This window comes from Thamnophis sirtalis, unplaced genomic scaffold (genome assembly GCF_051295495.1).
Source record: "Thamnophis sirtalis isolate CommonGarterSnake01/CBP01778 unplaced genomic scaffold, rThaSir2_p1.2 scaffold_7, whole genome shotgun sequence".
Taxonomy (NCBI): Eukaryota; Metazoa; Chordata; class Lepidosauria; order Squamata; family Natricidae; genus Thamnophis; species Thamnophis sirtalis.
In genome coordinates, this window is record NW_028261387.1 from 78240372 (window position 1) to 78258605 (window position 18234).

General features: G+C 40.2%; 1 protein-coding gene across 2 annotated transcripts in view; it reads right to left on the minus strand.

The window, feature by feature from the left end:
• NFATC2 (nuclear factor of activated T cells 2) overlaps positions 1 to 18234 on the minus strand; it is a 164191-nt gene that overhangs the window by 121530 nt on the left and 24427 nt on the right. The window lies entirely within an intron of this gene.

Below are 18234 nucleotides of genomic sequence, written 5' to 3' on the forward strand. Positions count from 1 at the left end.
TAACGTAGAGTTCACAGAAATACATAGTGAATTTAAATACTTCTCTGCAAATTAAAAACACCAGCAATGTTAACTCGGTATTTTTTATCAATTGCAAACAGAAAGAAGATTTTGCTTGCTTTTCTAGATAGCAAGATCAGATAAGTGACAGGCGCCCATTCAGTCTTTGCTAATCTGAAAGGGTTATGCCAGGCAAGATTCAATTAGTACAAATTTAAGAAACAGGAAGGCTGTAAAATAGACTGAGACTTGAGAATAACCCTAATTATTATATTATAATAATAATTCTGATACGGCAAGCTACTTTTATTGAAAATATTTTTGTTTTATTTTGTCCTTGATTTTTGCTCTTAGGCACAAAAAGGATTCATAATCAAGAATTAAGGACAGCAATGGCAAAGAAAAGAAAAGAAACAAGAAAGACACATAGGAATCCCTAAGAGGATCTCGTGTCTCAACTTAGGTGAGCAATTCAAAACAATCCTTCCCCCAAAGTGTATATATAGAGAGAGTAGATTGGAGAAAAAACCCAATGTATTTTGAGTCACCTTTACCAAAAAGGAAAAGACCAGCCAGACATGATGTGTACCTTTCCATATTCTATTTTGGGGTTTTCTTTCTTTCTTTTGGTAGAAATGGACTCTTTTTTTCTTTTGCCTACCACTGGAATATTAACAAGGCCAGACTTGGTCTCTGGCCCAAGGAAATGCTAGGTACTCAGGCAGATAAATAAATAACATCATTCTGAAAACAAGAACACTTGTATTGCAGAAATTGGCCTATTAAAATATGGGCATGATTAAATTTCAGTTGCCAACTTGCCCTATCTCAAAGAATTGTAAGCCAGTAAAATCCAAATGTTGCATTTCTTCTTCTTCTTTTTTTCTTTTTCTTCTTCTTCTTCTTCTTCTTCTTCTTCTTCTTCTTCTTCTTCTTCTTCTTCTTCTTCTTCTTCTTCTTCTTCTTCTTTTTCTTCTTCTTCTTCATCATCATCATCATCATCCTCATCATCATCATCATCATTATCATTATTATGTTAATCTTTGGTGAGATTCACAGCCTTTGGGGCTGGTTGATAGCTCAACAGCTCGAGTCCTAACCAAGGACCAATTGTTAAGGAAACGTCGGAGGATATAAGTTGTTCCAAGTAGGGTGGTTTTTTGTAGAGTCAGAATGTTCAAGTCAGGTAAATTTAGAATTTTCAAATAGCGAGGTAGCCCTTTAGGTGTTGTTCCAAGGGCTCCAATTGCAATCAGGACAAGCCACAATTTCTTTTTCCACAGTCGCTCAACTTCAATTTGCAAGTCCAGGTACTTTGTAATTTTTTCTTGCTATTTATCTTCAATTCGTGCATCACCAGGTATTGCAAAGTCAATGAACCAAACTTTTTTCTTTTCAACTATTGTTATGTCAGGTGTGTTGTAGGCCAAGTTCCTGTCAGTCTGAATTCTGAAATCCCACAAGATCTTGACTTTTTCATTCTCTAGAACCTTCTCAACCTGATGTTTCCAGTGGTTTTTGCTGTACTCATATCCAAACTTCTGGCACAATTTCCAGTGAACTATCTTAGCAACTCAGCCATGACATTGTAGGTAGTCAGTTTGTGAAGTTTTGCTGCACCCGCTGATCAAGTGGTTGACTGTCTCATTTGCTGTTGGTGGTAACATGTTGATTTTTTGCCTTCATGCAGTTTGTGGCTAAGGCTTGTTCTTGAGCTGCCAAAATAAAGCCTTCTGTTTCTTTTTTCAGTACTCCTGATCTTAACCAGTTCCAAGTTAATTTTTGGTCAGCTTTGCCTTCAATACTTTTCAAGTATTGGCCATGCATAGCTTTGCTTTTCCAATTTTCAGCTCGTTTCTCAATTACTTCTTTCTTATATTCAGCTTTTAACTTAGTTGTCTTCAAAAGGCCTCCTTTATTTACTTCCTTAATCATTGGTTCTTCACTTTTCTGGATGTAGTCATTCAAGCCAGAGCCAAGGTGGTGCAGTGGTTAAATGCAGCACTGCAGGCTACTGCTAGATCAGCAGGTCAGCGGTTCAAATCTCACCGGCTCAGGGTTGACTCAGCCTTCCATCCTTCCAAGGTGGGTAAAATGAGGACCCAGATTGTTGGGGGCAATATGCTGACTCTCTGTAAACCGCTTAGAGAGGCCTGAAAGGCCTATGAAGCGGTATATAAGTCTACTGCTATTGCTATTGCTCAAGCTGTGTCTTTCTTCTTCCACAGTCTGCTTTACTTGTAGGAGTCCTCAACCACCTTCTGCTCTTGGTAGATACAATCAGTCAACATCACTTTTAGGGTGCAAAGCATGATTCATTGTCATAAGCTTCCTTCTTTTTCTTTATTTTTATTACTATTATTGTTGATGTTTGATGTTGTTAAGGTATTGTTGCAAGAAGTAAGCTGCCTTCTGCAATTGACTGGTGGTGATTTGTTAATGCCGATGATGTTCAACTGGTGCTCCAGTAATTTGGGATTGCAAAATGGCCTCCAGAGGATGGTAGAGGAAAGGAAGGCCTGGAGGAATGTTGTCCATGGGGTTGCAACTAACAACAAATCTTTGCTTTCTTTTGCCAGTTTTGCAACATAGCTCTGCTTTTACTTTCTAAGAATGCTGATGAATGGCTACCTTTATTCTTGGAAATCAGAACAGAAGAATGGAATATGTCACTTTGATTTAAAGGCGGACAGCTTCCCATTGTTGTTGCTGTTCTCCTTTTAATTAAAAGTGCCTCTTTTTCAAATAGGGGAAGGAACAAAAGTGTCCATGCGCATCCAATTGAAAATCCCCCAAACAGACACTGGCAGGCAAAATGATTTGATTGTATAGGTGGAAATTTCATGAGGGAGATCATCGGTTCTAAATTAATTCCTGGTGGATCCTTTTATAGTTTTAAGGGAAGCAATTTTAACATCCAGTCTGAGCATGTGTGTCTTTTTTCATAAATGGTGTGGTGACTCAGAAATGCATTTGTCAACTTTTAGTTTAAAAAAGAAAAGGAAAAGAGAGTCCCTGCTTCCTACACTTAATTAAAGGCAAATATAAACCAAGTGAAAACTAACTTCCTCCAACCTTTTCCTGCTGTGCACAATTAAGATAAGAAAACTCTTGAAAGAGAGTTTTTCTTCTCTGGTGCAAAAAACCCCCTCAGAAATGCCTAAGACTTTCAAGACACAACTGCCAGGTGCTAATAGTAATGAAATAATCAAGACCTTTAGGGTTAATTCACATTTTATTCTATAATTGCCCAAATACCACTGTAATATACAGGGTATATTGCAAAATGAACCCCTGTAGATAAAGTCAGGCCTCACTGACAATTTATTATATAAATCACGTTATAAGTCTGAATTGGTTGCCTGTTCTCCTAAACACTTCCTTATACTCAGTTGATGCATAACTTCTGAACATTCCTAAGTACAGTAAACTTTTCTCTGAAACAAAATTAATAAGGAGTAGGGTAGAGTAGAGTAGAGTAGAATAAAGTAGAGTAGAGTAGAACGGAACGGAATGGAACAGAAGCTGAATAGGACCTTAGAGGTCTTCTAGTCTAGCCCCCTGCTTAGGTAGGAGACCCTATATCATTTCAGATAAGTGGCTGTCTAGAATCTAGATTCTTCTTTAAAAAAACCTCCAGTGATGAAGCACCCACGTCTTCTGGAGGTAAGCTGTTCCACTGGTTAATTGTCCTCACTGTTAGGAAGTTTCTCCTTAATTCCAGGTTGCTTCTCTCCTTGATTAGTTTCCAACTATTGTTTCTTGTCCTGCCCTCTGGCGCTTTGGAGAATAATTTATTGGAATACTGCTATCATAAAGCATATTGTGGTTGCTTTATGAAGCTTGAATTTTTATATAATACCCTGTCTATGTGATTCCATGGAAATATTTCCTGTGTGTGTGTGTGTGTGTGTGTGTGTGTGTGTGTGTGTGTGTGTAAACTGAATGTTGTGAGGGTGACTAATTCTAATTTTGTCAAGAATTTTGACAATCCCCTTGTTATAGCTCCTAATGCTGCAGTAAGTATCAGAACTAACATCGTGAGCTCTGGCCTTGCTTTGCTAGAAGCCAGCCTGCCATAGACTATAAGAGGAGGGAGCTGTGGGAAGAGGGAAACAGAAAGCAGTCATCCTGCCATCTCTAGATATCAGCTCACCATCCCAAGGCCAGGGGCTGGGAATGGAATGGAATGGGTCCCCATCCAGCCTGCCATTTGCAGGGACTGTTACCAAAACCTCTTCCAATGTAACTGGAAAATAGGAAGACAACAGAGAAAGTTGTAAAAGGGGAAGTTAACTGGAGAAACTTCTTGTGCAAAACTTTAGCTCTGGCTTTTTGCTGTACTATAACCATTTGGCTTTAGTAAAACTATCTCTTTTGCACAAATGGAGTTGAGGGTCTTTCTATCCTAGGAGCCTAAATTCGGGCAGGTGTGATACTAAGAGGAAAATGGAGATTTTGCAGTATCCTTCCCCTGCCCTGTCCACCAAGCCACGCCCACAGAACCAGTAGTAAAAAAAAATGAATTTCACCACTGCATTGACCTATCTATCAGTAAAACTTTTATTCAACTATTGTGATGTTTGGTGTGTTGTGTCCTATTGCTGATTTTGCATGTACTATTGTGATAAAGGATTTGTGTTTTTCCTGCCAAGTCCTAACACTTCATATATTGTTGTTGTACAGCACAAGTGTCAAACTCACCAAATCATGTTGCCATCATGTAACGTTTTGTGATGTTTTTTCCCTTCGTGGAGCTGGAGTGGGCATGTGATGTATCCAGCCTACAGGATGCCAGTTTGACACCCCTGCTCTACAGTGATTTCTACACCAGACCTGTCTAGCTTGTCCTAATTCTCCAGGTATAAACCATAAACTAGCATGGGAGAATACTCTTCGTCAGCAAAACAATGTAACATACGTATCAGAGAAATTGTAATTTCTCATCATAAAACATTGTAGCTATATAACTTATATTAGGGACCACGCCTGCCAGAAACACACATGGATACATAGACAATTGAACATAATGCACTCTGCATTCTTAATTTATTTTGTCTTTTTAAGGAACATGGATTTTTTGAGCAGGGGAAAGGAAGGAAAAGAAACTTGGCTTGCATGAATCTTCACCAGTACAAAAAATTGACATTAATTTGGTAGCAATTCTGACCTGAAACCAATTGGCCACAATCAGATTTCTTACAGGGAAGAAAAGTCAAAAGGGCAAGTGAAGTTTTATAAGTTCTTCTGTGAATTGTGTTAACCATATATCCAAACTCAGAAGACAAATTATTGAAACCAATGGGAATTACACCTGAACACAATCTACCAAGGTTGGTAGAGGTTACTAGTGCCAAGCAAAAAAGGACAAAATTTTGGTGTGATGTATTTTCAAAAACAGAGAGAAAGCAACAGAAAAAGACAAAGAGAGAGAGAGAGAAAGCGTGTCTTTTCTACTTCTTACCACTTCCTTCCTCTTGTTATTTTAATACACTTATACCAATACACTTTGCTCTGCACCAGACTAGTGAGGTCTATGCAAATTGTATGAAAACAGTCTGCAAAAACGTTGGCTTCGTGTCAAGCCAGCATTTTTCAAGTGCTATGGATTCAGTTGGCCAAGGATCTATCCACAAACAATGATAGTAGGTAAGTAGGTAGACACCTACCCAGCCAGACACATGTATGTTTTCCCAGCAACTGTTAAGGAACAGCAATTTGGGAAGAGAGGATGGTTTTCAAGTGTAGGCATGCATATAAACATCACTTTAATTTTTCCAGACAAATGCTTTGAAGTATTATTTTTTTTAACACAAAATCTTTCCTCTGCATTCTGTGCATTTTGCTGTATCAGCACAATTTCAGATCCTGGGTAATTAAGATGAAATTTTATATCCTAGATCCATGATGGCAAACCTATGGTCACATGCCACAGTTGGCACGCAGAGCCATATCTGCTGGCACGAGAGCCGTCAGCTCCAGGGCGCATGCATGCGCCAGCAAGCTGATTTTTGGCCTTCCGGAGGGAGGCTGTTTTAACCCTCCCCAGGCTTCAGGAAAGCCTCTGGAACCTGGGGAAGGTGAAAACCGCCTCCCCTGCCCCCCCCCCCACCGGGAGCCTTCTGGAAGCTGGAAGTGGATCTTTTCCAAACTTCTAGTTGGCCCATTGGGCCTGTTATTCACCCTCCCCAGACTCCAGAGGATTTCCTGAAGCTTGGGAAGGGCGAAAACAGCGTCGCCTGGCCCCCCCGAATGAAATACCAAGCTCAGCTTGGAGGCAAGTAGTGCAGCACTTGTGGGGGGGGGAGCGTGGGGGAGGTTGTGCGTGCATGTGCATGTGGGGGTGTGTGCGGTGCATTATGGGTGCTGGCACACTTGGGTGCAAAAACGCACACACCCTCCCATTTTTGGTACCCAACAACAAAAAGGGTAGCCATCACTGTCTTAGATAATCAACATGATATTTTACATCCTGGGTAATTTACATAACAAAAGGTATATATGGAGGTCAGCATGTCTGCTAATATATTCTGTGACATCTGGCAAACGCCATGCCTCATGTTCTTCTTTTTTTAAAGATTCCTTTAATTAAAAATTTTTTGGGAAGCTAGCATGTTGAGAGGGAAAGCATTAATTAATGTCCTTGATAATGCTGGATTGATTGGTTAACATGACTCGGGACACTTGAGGGGGATAGAAAGTTTCTTATTCTTTTTATTAATCTGAAGCGTGGGAAATACTCAGAGCTAGCTTTACCTTTCTAAGTGCCGATACGATGCACTCAATAAAAGGCCTTTCAAACCTGAATGGAACTTCCGAGTCTTGATTGAATTGGGCTCATTGCTTGGAACTATGACAATGTGGCTATCCTCAGCATGGGAATCACTTGGTGAGACTGTCCAATGGTCTACTGCAGGGGTGTAAACTCGATTTCATTCAGGGCCGCATCAGGGTTGTGTCTGACCTTGGTGGGACAGGGTGGGCATTACCAGGGTGGGTGTGGCCAGCTCAACATCACTCGTGTCAGGGTGCCTGTGGTAGTCCAAGCACTCTACCAGCGAAAACAGGCTCCCAAGCTCTGTTTTCAGTTGCCACAGCTTCCTGCAACCCTCTGCCAGTGAAAACGGAGCTCAGGAACTCCGTTTTTGCTGGCAGGGCCACCGCAGGCCGGCCCTTTGCTTTTTCCAGGGCAGCCCAGCAGGCCAGATCTAAGCACTCCCAGGCCTTGAGTTTGACACCCCTGGTCTACTGTTCCAAGTTTGGTGACGCTATTAGGTATATACGTAAGATAGGTATTTCTAATGATAAGCAAAATAAATACCCATTCAAAATGGACTCCATGAACAAACACTTCCGGGCAGCTCCTCTGACACTGATTTGCCAAAGATTTCTTCCATTTTTTCCCCCCAATTTCTAGATCTTAATCCTTGGATTCCCAAACAGTATCCCCTCCACTGCTAACATGATCCAATTCTGTTTATTTTTGTGGGGATCGAGGCAAGGCAAGCTAGCTGTTTGCCATCTACCAAGATTTTAGGAAAAAATGGGCATTTTAAGACCAAGTGGCAGAGAAGTCTTGGGGGAAAGAGATTTTTGTCTGAAACACAGATCACCTCTCACTGCTTCTGAAAGAAATCTCCTGGCCCATGCCAAGTCGAGCAGAAATGTAAAACCCCATTTTGGGGGGCCCAAACCTCTTCTGATTTTAATATAGGAACAGGCAATGCCATGAACCTTGGATTTCATGAATGACTGCCAAACCCTTTTCCATGGGGTTTCCTCTGAAGGGTAAAACTACCTCCATGACCTTACCCAGCCACTTTCTAAAGTCATTTGCCAGGATTCTTCCTCAAGGTTCCTCTTTTATCAAAGGAAAACCTTTGCATCTTCAATCTTTGAGCAGGACACCTCAGCTGAAGAATGCCTTTTTCTGAACAGTTACTTTGCACCAAAGCAGTGGAGAACTGAGCTGGGCCTCTTTGTTCCTCCAGCATCTTAGAGCTGGAGAGGTTTCATGGATGAGAAGCGAAATGTCCTCAAAGAAAAACCAGAAAGTCCATTTGCCTCTTGAAAAAACATTTTTGGGACAACCATGACCTAGATGACTGAGAATCTCTATACAGACATCTATTGTGGCTTGCCAGTGGCCAGCAGAGCTGGTAGCAGATTCAGACAGTGGAGAAGAACATGGGCCAGTCCTGGAGTCTGGGGAAGGCTCTGATGAGGGCTCTGTGTCTGAGGCAGAGATGGGGCCGGAGCTGTGTGCCAGTTATCAGCTGCCTTCAGAGGCAGACATCAATGAGGCAGATGAACAGCTGGAGCCTGTTCCCAGTGTGCGCATGCGCAGAGTTGTCAGACAAAGGAAACAGCTAAAGAACAGGGGTCGACTTGGGAGTAAGTTCACAGGTGGACGATGAATGGCCGCTCCCAGAGGAAATAAGAGGAGCGAAAGGGGAGTGGAGTTTGCAGGAGACCATTAGTTTGATTAATTGGCTCGTGACTCTCCGAGACTCCTTGCCGAGTTTTGCAGATATCAGTCTGGCAGCTCTCTAAGCCAAATAAGGTTTGTGACTGTACATCCTCCATTGAAAGACTTTGCTGGATGTGAATGAGCAGAATTCACAGTAAATTAATAAAATAGTTTTTTTGTCAGGCAACGAGTTTGCTTCATGCTTTCGAGAAGCATAGGTCAGAACAACATCCAGCATCTTAAGTGTTGCTGCTAAAAAACAGCTCCCTGTTATTAAGGTTGTATACATTTGTGTTGTTGTATCATTTTTGTCACTGCAAACTGCAGGTCTCCCATGCAAACTGTTCCCTGATGTTCCAGTCAAAAAGTAATCTGCACCTGTTTACCTTTTGTGCTATGTGGCTTTTTAATGGAAAAGAAAAACAAAGGAAGAAAGCCAATTTTTACTAAATCTGCAGGGTGAATGCATGATATAGAAGTCTGGTAATTACCTCAAAGAAGGGCATTAGAGAAGTATTCTAAAATAGTTTTAAGTAAAAGTAGACTTGAAATGTCTTTTTAAAAAATTGCAGAAAAATAATTGTGGCTAGCAACTTGTGGCTATCACTTCATTTCATTCTTTCATTTCCCATACGCTGTGGCTATGTTGCTCAAAAATAAAAATAAAAACCACCATTACCAAAAGCTCTACTTCTTCCTTAAAAACTAATGCATTATCAGATACAGTTGCAACTGACAGTAGATACAGTTGGTTTCATGAGGTAGAATCTCATTAAACAGTGGAAGCTTTGGACTTTCATCCATAGTGCCTCTACTACAATAAAGGCATTAATAGTTAATGTTTAAGAGTGTAAAACCACAATTTTATCAGGAGATTTTGTAAACGAACTCTCAGATATAGTCTGATACCCAAAGAAAAGTGACAAGCAGGACGTGATAGAGAAAACTGATTCTCATTTCTTTAAGCTTCAGCACTGAGTAAATAAGTTCTAGTTTTAGCTACCTTGAGTAACAAAATGTGTGAAAAACTCCCCAAATTATATATACAGTGTATTTCCTGTACTTATGTACAATCTTACAGCAACTCTTCAACTGTTCAATTCTACTCATTTTTTTGAGAAGACACACCCACAGAGGATGGGGCTGTAGCCTCAAAAAAGGTCATGAACAGCATGAATCACTACATTGATTATGGTCTTTCTTTTCTTTGGACCTAAATCCAGATCTCAGTTTGATTGCTCAAAGCCTATCTATTCAATGATGGCAAAGATAGAATCACATACACAAGCTGGATACAATTATCAGCAAGGAATTCAACATTAGTAAAAAAAAAAAAACCTAAGATCACGGCATCCGGTGCCATCACTTCCTGGCAAATATAAGAGCAAGAAATGGAAGCAGTGACAGGTTTTTATTTTCTCGGATTACAATATCACTGCAGATGGCGACTGTATCCATGAAATTAAAAGACATTTGCTCCTTAGTAGGGAATGGAAGCTATGGCAAATCTAGACTGTGTATTAAAAAAGCAGAGAATCTCCTTGTGGACAAAGCTCTGTATAGTCAAAAATATTGTTTTCTCAGTAGTAATGTAGAATTAGAATAACAGAGTTGGAAGGGACCTTGGAGGTCTTCTAGTCCAACCCCCTGCTTAGGCAGGAAACCCTACACCACTTCAGACAAATGGTTATCCAACATCTTCTTCAAAACATCCAGTGTTGGAGTATTCACAACTTCTGGAGGCAAATTGTTCCACTGATTAATTGTTCTAAATCTAGGCCTGTGGGAATTGGACCGTATGGAAGGGTGAGCACTGAATAATTGATGCTTTCCAATTGTGGTGTTGGACTGCAAGGAGATCAAATCAGTCAATCCTAAAGGAAACCAACCCTGATTGTCCTTTGCAAGGAGAGATTCTGAAGCTCAAATACTTTGGCCATCAAATGAGAAGAGAGGACTCACTGGAAAAGACCCCAATGCTGGGAAAAATTGAAGGCAACAGGAGAAGGGGACAGCAGACAATGAGATGGTTAGATGGTGCCATTGATGCAATGAACAAAAAATTGGGTAATCTCTGGGAGATAATGGAGGACAGGAGAGTGTGGGGGATGATGGAGTACTGTGATCTAAGGAGTTCCAAAGAATCAGACACAACTTAGCAACTGAACAGCAACAAATCAGCAGGGAATTGTCATTTCTTAAACAATCAATCATCAATTATCATCAGCAAGGAGCAGTTTGAATCCCCACTCAAGTCTCCTTGCATTTTTTTTTTAACCACAGTTGGTCGAATTCAACTTTACTAAGAGGCAGGGATATATTTATCACATCCTCTCTGAATTGAGCATCTGTGCCAACCACGAAGGAACAAATTTTCATGTCAACACCAGCCTTTGCCCCCACCCCACCAAACAGAGGCAGTTATTGCTAGCCTCAGCTCTTGAACAAGACGTTAAACATACAAAAGCCCATGTCCTTGCTGAATGCCTCTCATCCCGCCAGAGGCTCTTCATTTTAACAGACAGACAATTGTTCTGGTGTTCTAGAAGTACTTTACACATGCACACCCTTCAGTGGAGAGTGCCAAACTCCTGAGACCAACATGCAATGAAGAGGAAGTGGCATCAGTTAGCATAACCACAAGATAAAGCTTTGGGGGATATCAGATCCAGTGGAGTACAGCACCCTTTTCAGACACAGAGAGAAGGAGCGAGATTTTTTTTTTTAAATGAAGAATTATTTTTCAACTCTTCACTCAGTGTAGCAGCTGTACCCATCTTCACCGTCTCCCAACTCTTTCTTGAATAATGTTAGTATGGGGGCATGTACTTCCACACAGAGAAGATCAAGTTTCTGAACTAGAATTTATTAATAGATTCTTCTCTATTTGTTTAAGATTTAGAAGCCGAAACAGGTTGTTTAATTTGGAGTACCATCCCATGTTTTTGGTGGCTGTGCACACGGCTACCTCGACTCAAGTGTTGCAGAAAAAAAAACCAAGTTTCAAGTTTTAAGTTTATTAGAATTTGTATGCCACCCACTCCCACAGGGACTCTGGGCGGCTAATAAAATAGCAGGGGTTTAGGAGATTTCTAGAACCAATGACAGTGTCTTGGATTATTAGAAAGAATTTCTAAAGTTTTTTTTTTAAGTGGTTCCTTGGTTAAACAAAAAGCAGAACTTGCAGCTGCTAAATATTCACTTCAGTCACTTGACAAGTGCAGAATCTCAGGACCAGGAGCAGGATTCCTGCTTTTGCATTGATTTTTTTCAAATAAATTTCTAACCTCTCTGTAGTGCTCTGGGTAATTTCAGCCAATATGTGATTCCAGGGCTAAGGAATATTCAAAATAAATAAGGATTTCATATTGCGCCTAACATTCTCTACGCTGCCACCACCTCAGGTCATGGTGAATGTCTATACAATCTGCTTGGCTAAGGAAAATATGGGATAATAAACAAATGTACCAAGATAGCTGGGCTCTCTTATTGCATATTTGTTATACAACCACACACAAAAGTAATCTGAAAACAATAGGCTTTTAAAAATGTATTTATTTATCATATTTGTATAGCTGCCTATCTCTCATGAAAATGTAAAGGTTCCCTTCTGTGCTACTTGTTCTTGACTCTAGGGGGAGGTATTCATCTCCATTTCAAAGCCAAAGAGCCAGCACTGTCCAAAGGCGTCTCTGTGGTCATGTGGCTGGCATGACTAAATGCCGAAGGTGCACTGAACACTGTTACCAAAGGTGGTTCCTATTTTTCTACTTGCATTTTTACATACTTTCAAACTGTTAGGTTGGCAGAAGCTGGGACAAGTAACAGGAGCTAACTCTGTTATGCGGCATTAGGGATTTGAACCGCCAAACTGCCAAACTTTCTGATCGACAAGCTCAGCATCTTAACCACTGAGCCACCATGTCCCCAAGAAAATGTAGGGATTTGCTAATCAAGGAAAGAAGCAGCTTAGAAATTAAGGGAAAATTTTCTGACATTCAGAAGAATTGATCAGTGGAACAACTTGCCTCCAGAAGCTTTAAATGCGCCAACACTGGACGTTTTAAAGAAGAAGTTGGACATGGTATAGGGTTTCCTGCCTAAGCAGAAGGTTGTACTAGAAGGCTTCCAAGGTCCCTTCCCACTCTTCTGTTCTATTCTCTTCTGTTCTCTTCTGTTCTCTTCTCTTCTATTCCATTCCATTCCATTCCATTCTATTATCAAACTAGCTAACTGCGTATTTAGCAAATGTTGACTAGAGAAATCATAGTTTAGAATGATGTGCAAGCAAGCTAGTTTTGCGCATTGTTATCTCATGATATTGCTACTCTGGATTTCCATATTGTAGTTCTGAATACTGGAAAAAGCAATAGATGACCTCAGATGCCTGAAATACAAGTAAACAAGAGCAAACTTATCACATCTTTCAGTGTGTCAGCAACTGTTTCCTGGAGAGCCAGCACAATCGGAGGCCCGAAGTTACATTCATGTACAGTAAAGTAATTTCAAGGAGCAGATATATACTTGAGCAAAATAAAACAAATTTCAAAATATGAAAATTATCACCAAGAAGTGCATCATATATTTCAGATGTAATCATGGATGTGAATAAAGCCACCTGTTTTTAAAGCATACAAAGGATCGTCTATGAATAAAGCTAGAGAAAACGTTAAAAGAAACAATGGCTCTTTCCTTTTTGGGCAAGATACAAGTTGCACAAATGAGCTGAATAACACTCATCTAGATTTACAGCAAGAAAATGGTTAGCTTAACTATGCATCAGTTACTACAGGAGAAATGATGCTCTTACATATCAATGCCGGAAGCCAGATTTATATACAACTTCAAGTATTGCACTTTTTTCCAAAGTTATATTGACCATACAGGTTACACACTGTAAAAATAGCAAAATTCCCTCCTCCAGGGAGAGGGTTGGAGCAGTGGTGAAATTCAAAAAAAATTGTTACCAGTTCTGTGGGTGTGGCTTGGTGGGTGTGGCAGGGGAAGGATACTGCAAAATCTCCATTCCCACAACACTCCAGGGAAGGATACTGCAAAAAGCCCATTCCCTCCCCACTCCTGGGGGAAAGATATTGCAAAATCTCCATTTCCACCCCACTCTGGGGTCAGCCAGAGATGGCATTTGCCGGTTCTCCAAACTACTTAAAATTTCCAATACAGGTTCTCCAGAACCTGTCAGAACCTGCTGAACCTGTCAGAACCTCTCACACAAGGGCACGATATATCATTGGTACATCTTTTTCTCCAAGAGCTGAAGGAAAACTGGATTGTACTATATATACACCATTCTAATAGCTTCCTCCAAAGAAACATTGAAGCCATAGTTTAAAAGGGACATTGAGGTTTCTATTATAGATGTGTCACAACCACTGGATTCCATGCAGAGAGCAAGTTATCCACTTTATACTTCCACAACTTGGGTAGGAAGACATTGGACAATTCAACTGTACAGATAGTCCTCAACTCACAACCGCAATTGACTTTCAAATTTCTGTTGCTAAGCGAGACAATGGTTAAGTGAGTTTTGCCCCATTTTACAACCTCTCTTGGCACAATTGTCAAGTGAATCACTGCAGTTGTTAAGTTAGTAACAGGGCTATTAAGTGAATCTGGCTGCACCATGGACGTTGCTCATCAAAAGATTACAAAAGGTGATCGCATAACTGGTTTTACCGTCCATCAGTTACAGAACAAGAAGGAAGCTCTATGGAGAATCCAAAGAGCTGCCTTCTTCAAAGACTCACAATTGGGTGATCAATGTCATAGTACAGAATACTTTTAAGGCAAGACGCTATGTATAAATCCATGTTGTTGAGCCATAACTTATGTTTCCCCTCCTTTAAAAAAAAAGAGATTTGTAGGGGTGAAGGACAGGATATTTCCTAATCCAGATTATTTCAGCCTTGCCCATTTTAAACACTATTTGGAAAAATCCAAAGCAAGAATATATGAAGCCTATATAAGGCAGGAGATATATCAGTCGGGGGTGTTATATGTGGAAGAATTAGGACCTCCTTATCATTTCTCAACAGCTTCTTCCTTTTTCTTTTTTAGAATTAAGGAGGAGGTTGGAAAGGCATAGGTTTCAAATGTAGAGGTGGTGGCTGGATTCCTACAACAATCTAACCTGTAAAACCTTGTTAGCAAAACCAAGTTAATCCAGTTTTAGAATTTAGATGTTGCAGAACCATCATTAGTTTGCATTGTATTATGGCTTAATAGTATGGCCTGATTTACACAAAGTTAGCAGGTGGGATCCTACTATTTTCTGCATCCCATTTTAGTTTGGTTTGGTTTGTGGTTCAAACTGAAGCAATGTGTACTTAAGAAGGCACATTGAGGCACACTGGCCCACACACACCACACTCCTAATCATTTTGTCAAACCAGCAGTAGAAAAAAACGCCTCCCTTCCAATTAAAACTTTCTTACTAGACCACAAAGAGCTAATTTACTCATCTTCTCTTCTCTGGACATTTTTTAGCTTTTTTGCTTAGGGCTGGCATCAAAATGTCTGTATTGCTTCAGCTTTTACAATGCTCTACGAGTAGTCCTCGGCTTACGATCACAAATGAGCCTAAAATTTCTGTTGTTAACCAAAAGTGAATTTTGCCCCATTGTATGACCTTTCTTGCCATTGTTGTTACGTGAATCTGGCTTCCCCATTGACTTTGCTTGTCAGAAGGTCGCAAAAGGGAAATCACATGACCCTGGGACATTGCAACAGTCATAAGGGAAATCACATGACCAGTTGCCAAGCCTCTGGATTTTGATCATATGACCATAAGGATGCTGCAATGGTCATGCTAGAAACAGTCATCTTTCCCTTTCTTTGTGCCATTGTAACTTTGGTCACTAAATGAACTGTTGTTAAATAGAGGACTACCTGTAGAACCAGAATACTCTATCTACTCCTCCATCAAAAAAGAAGAAATTCTTGCTTGCAGTAAAGCATCCATGCACTGGATAGAGGGTGAGACGAGATGATTTCTTAAGTTCTCTTCCATCCCTTCCATTTTATAACAGTATGATAGACTTTAATATGTATCAACGCGATATATATGTATATATATATACCAGAATATCAGAAGGGAAAACAAAAAGAACCAGAACTCCCTTCCTTTCTCAAAAGGAAGTCTAAAGTTTCATCTCTATAAAGTACATTTGCCTCTTCATCACTAAAAAAAAAAAAAAAAAAGACTTGGAGAAATCAACAGATTTAATCAGTGGTGAAATTCAATTTTTTTTACTACCGGTTCTGTGGGTGTGGCTTGGTGGGTGTGGCAGGGGAAGGATGCTGTAAAATCTCCATTCCTACCCCACTCGGGGGCCAGCCAGAGGTGGCATTTGCTGGTTCTCCAAACTACTCAAAATTTCTGCCACCGATTCTCCAGAATCTGTCAGAACCTGCTGAATTTCACCCCTGGATTTAATGTTTCTGCTTTGAATCTCTGCAATAACACATTATTTCATGCAGAGACGTCAAATTTTAATTCCATCTACCACTCAGACTAAACTTGATTTATCCAGCAAGGTTGACCTTCATTTTACCCAACTGTAATAAAGGCAAGAGAATATTTTAAAAACAGGGTGATATCCAATTATCATCTGACTACAATCTCCATCATCCCCACCTACTGTTCATACTGGCTAGACTGATCAGATATAGCAAAGTCTAAGTCCTCTCTAGAGACTTAGTATATCCAGACACACTTTTGGGCACACAATTCGACGTGTCTATTGACACAAGTTTTAATTGGTGTGTACAGTTTATTTCTTTTTTGATTGATGGAGGTTTTATTTGCCTGTTTTCAAGGTTTAATTCGACTTTTGTTTTTATAATTATGTTCTATCATTGATAGCAGCCTCTTCTGCTCACTTGGATGGAAAAGAGGGATACAAATTTAATAAGTGGGGAAGGAAGACGCTTTCTACCCTTGTTTTAGAAATGCCCCGTGGCATCAGTGACCTTAGTCTACATCAGCAAAAACTGTTCCAACTCATTCAACTTTCTCTTATGAATTCATGAACTCATTTAGCCTAGGCCGCTGTATCTTTATAACAGCATAAAGTTTACAACATGCCATCAAACACCTTGTTAAACCAAGTGCCAACTGTGGCAAGCCTCAATTGACCCTCCTTCCTTTCTTTATTGCAATTGTAACCATATCAATGAAGAGATCTTCACATTGCATCACATAACAAAGATATTGCTCAAGAAAGAAGCAATATAGCCAATAAACATCAAACTGGCTGCTTGATTTATGGCACTCACTGTAGAAAAGGCAAGAAGGTGCTTTAGTCCACTTGTCTCCTAAAACAATATTTAATCAGAATAGAGCTGGAAGAGACCTTGGAGGTCTTCTACTCCAACCATCTGCTCAGGCAGGAAATTCTATACCATTTCAGACTTGTGGCTATCCAGTCTCCTTTTAAAAACCTCCAGTGATGAAGCCCCCACAGCTTCTGAAGGCAAGATGTTCCACTGGTTAATTTTTTTTTTGTTAGGAAGTTTCTCCTTATTTCCAGGTTGGTTGTCTCCTTGATTCGTTTCCATCCATTGTTTCTTGTCTTGTCTTTGGTGCTTTGGCGAATGGGTTGACCCACTCCTCTTTGTGGCAGCCTCTCAAATATTGAAACACTGCTATCATGTCCCCACTCCTTCTTTTCTCTAGACTAGCCAAACCAAATTCCTGCAACCATTCTTCACTTGTTTTAGTCTCCAGGTCTTTAATCATCTTAGTTGTTCTTCTCTGTGCTTCTTTCAAAATCTCCACATCTTTTTGTAATGTTTTTTTGTAGTGTGGTGACATAAACTGGATACAGTATTCCAGGTGTGGTCTTACTAAGGTTTTATATATTCACATCAGAGGTGAGTTGCTCCTAGTTCGGCCCAAATTGGCCGAACCAGTAGTAGCGGTGGTGGGAGGCTCCGCCTGCCTGACTGGACGCTTCTGCGCATGTGCAGAAGCATCGTGTGCGTGCAGGAGCGCGCCCAATCCAGTAGTTAAAAAATTAGCAACCCACCTCTGATTCACATGATACTTCACATGAATTTGATTTATATTTACACTGTATTTAGAATATTTATAGTACAGTACAAACCATCCTGGAAAAGGGAACGTGACCCGTCAAAACCGCGTTCGACGAAATCGTGTATGTGACGTCATCACAACGCGATGAAAAAGATCGAAAAATTGAAATAAAAATTAAATTACAGCAAGCCGATTCACATAAAGGTAAGGGTTAGGTTAAGGGTTAGGGTTAGGGTTAGGTTAAGGGTTAGGGTTAGGGTTAGAGCATTAGCGTTACATTTAGCGTTAGGTTAAGGGTTAGCGTTAGGTTTTTCGTTACGTTAAGGGTTAGGTTTAGGGTTAGGTTTAGGGTTAGGTTTAGGGTTAGGTTAAGGGTTAGGTTTAGGGTTAGGTTTAGGGTTAGGTTTTGGGGGGTTAGGGTAAGGTTTTCGCTTTATTTTTACATTTTTCGATCTTTTTCGTCGCGCTGTGATGACGTCACATAACGCGCTTTCGTCGACCGTGATTTTGTCGTCCGCGGTTTTGTGGTAGAACCAAAGGGAATTCTTCCAAATTTACTTCCATACTCAACTATACCAGAACCAAAGTTATCTCTTTTTTTTTTGCAAAACTTTCTATACCAAAGTTCAAAATGGTTCAAATGTTAGTGTTAAGGGCCAACTTAGGATGTTAAGTAGTATCTCTTTAGCCTTATCAATTAAAAGTTGAT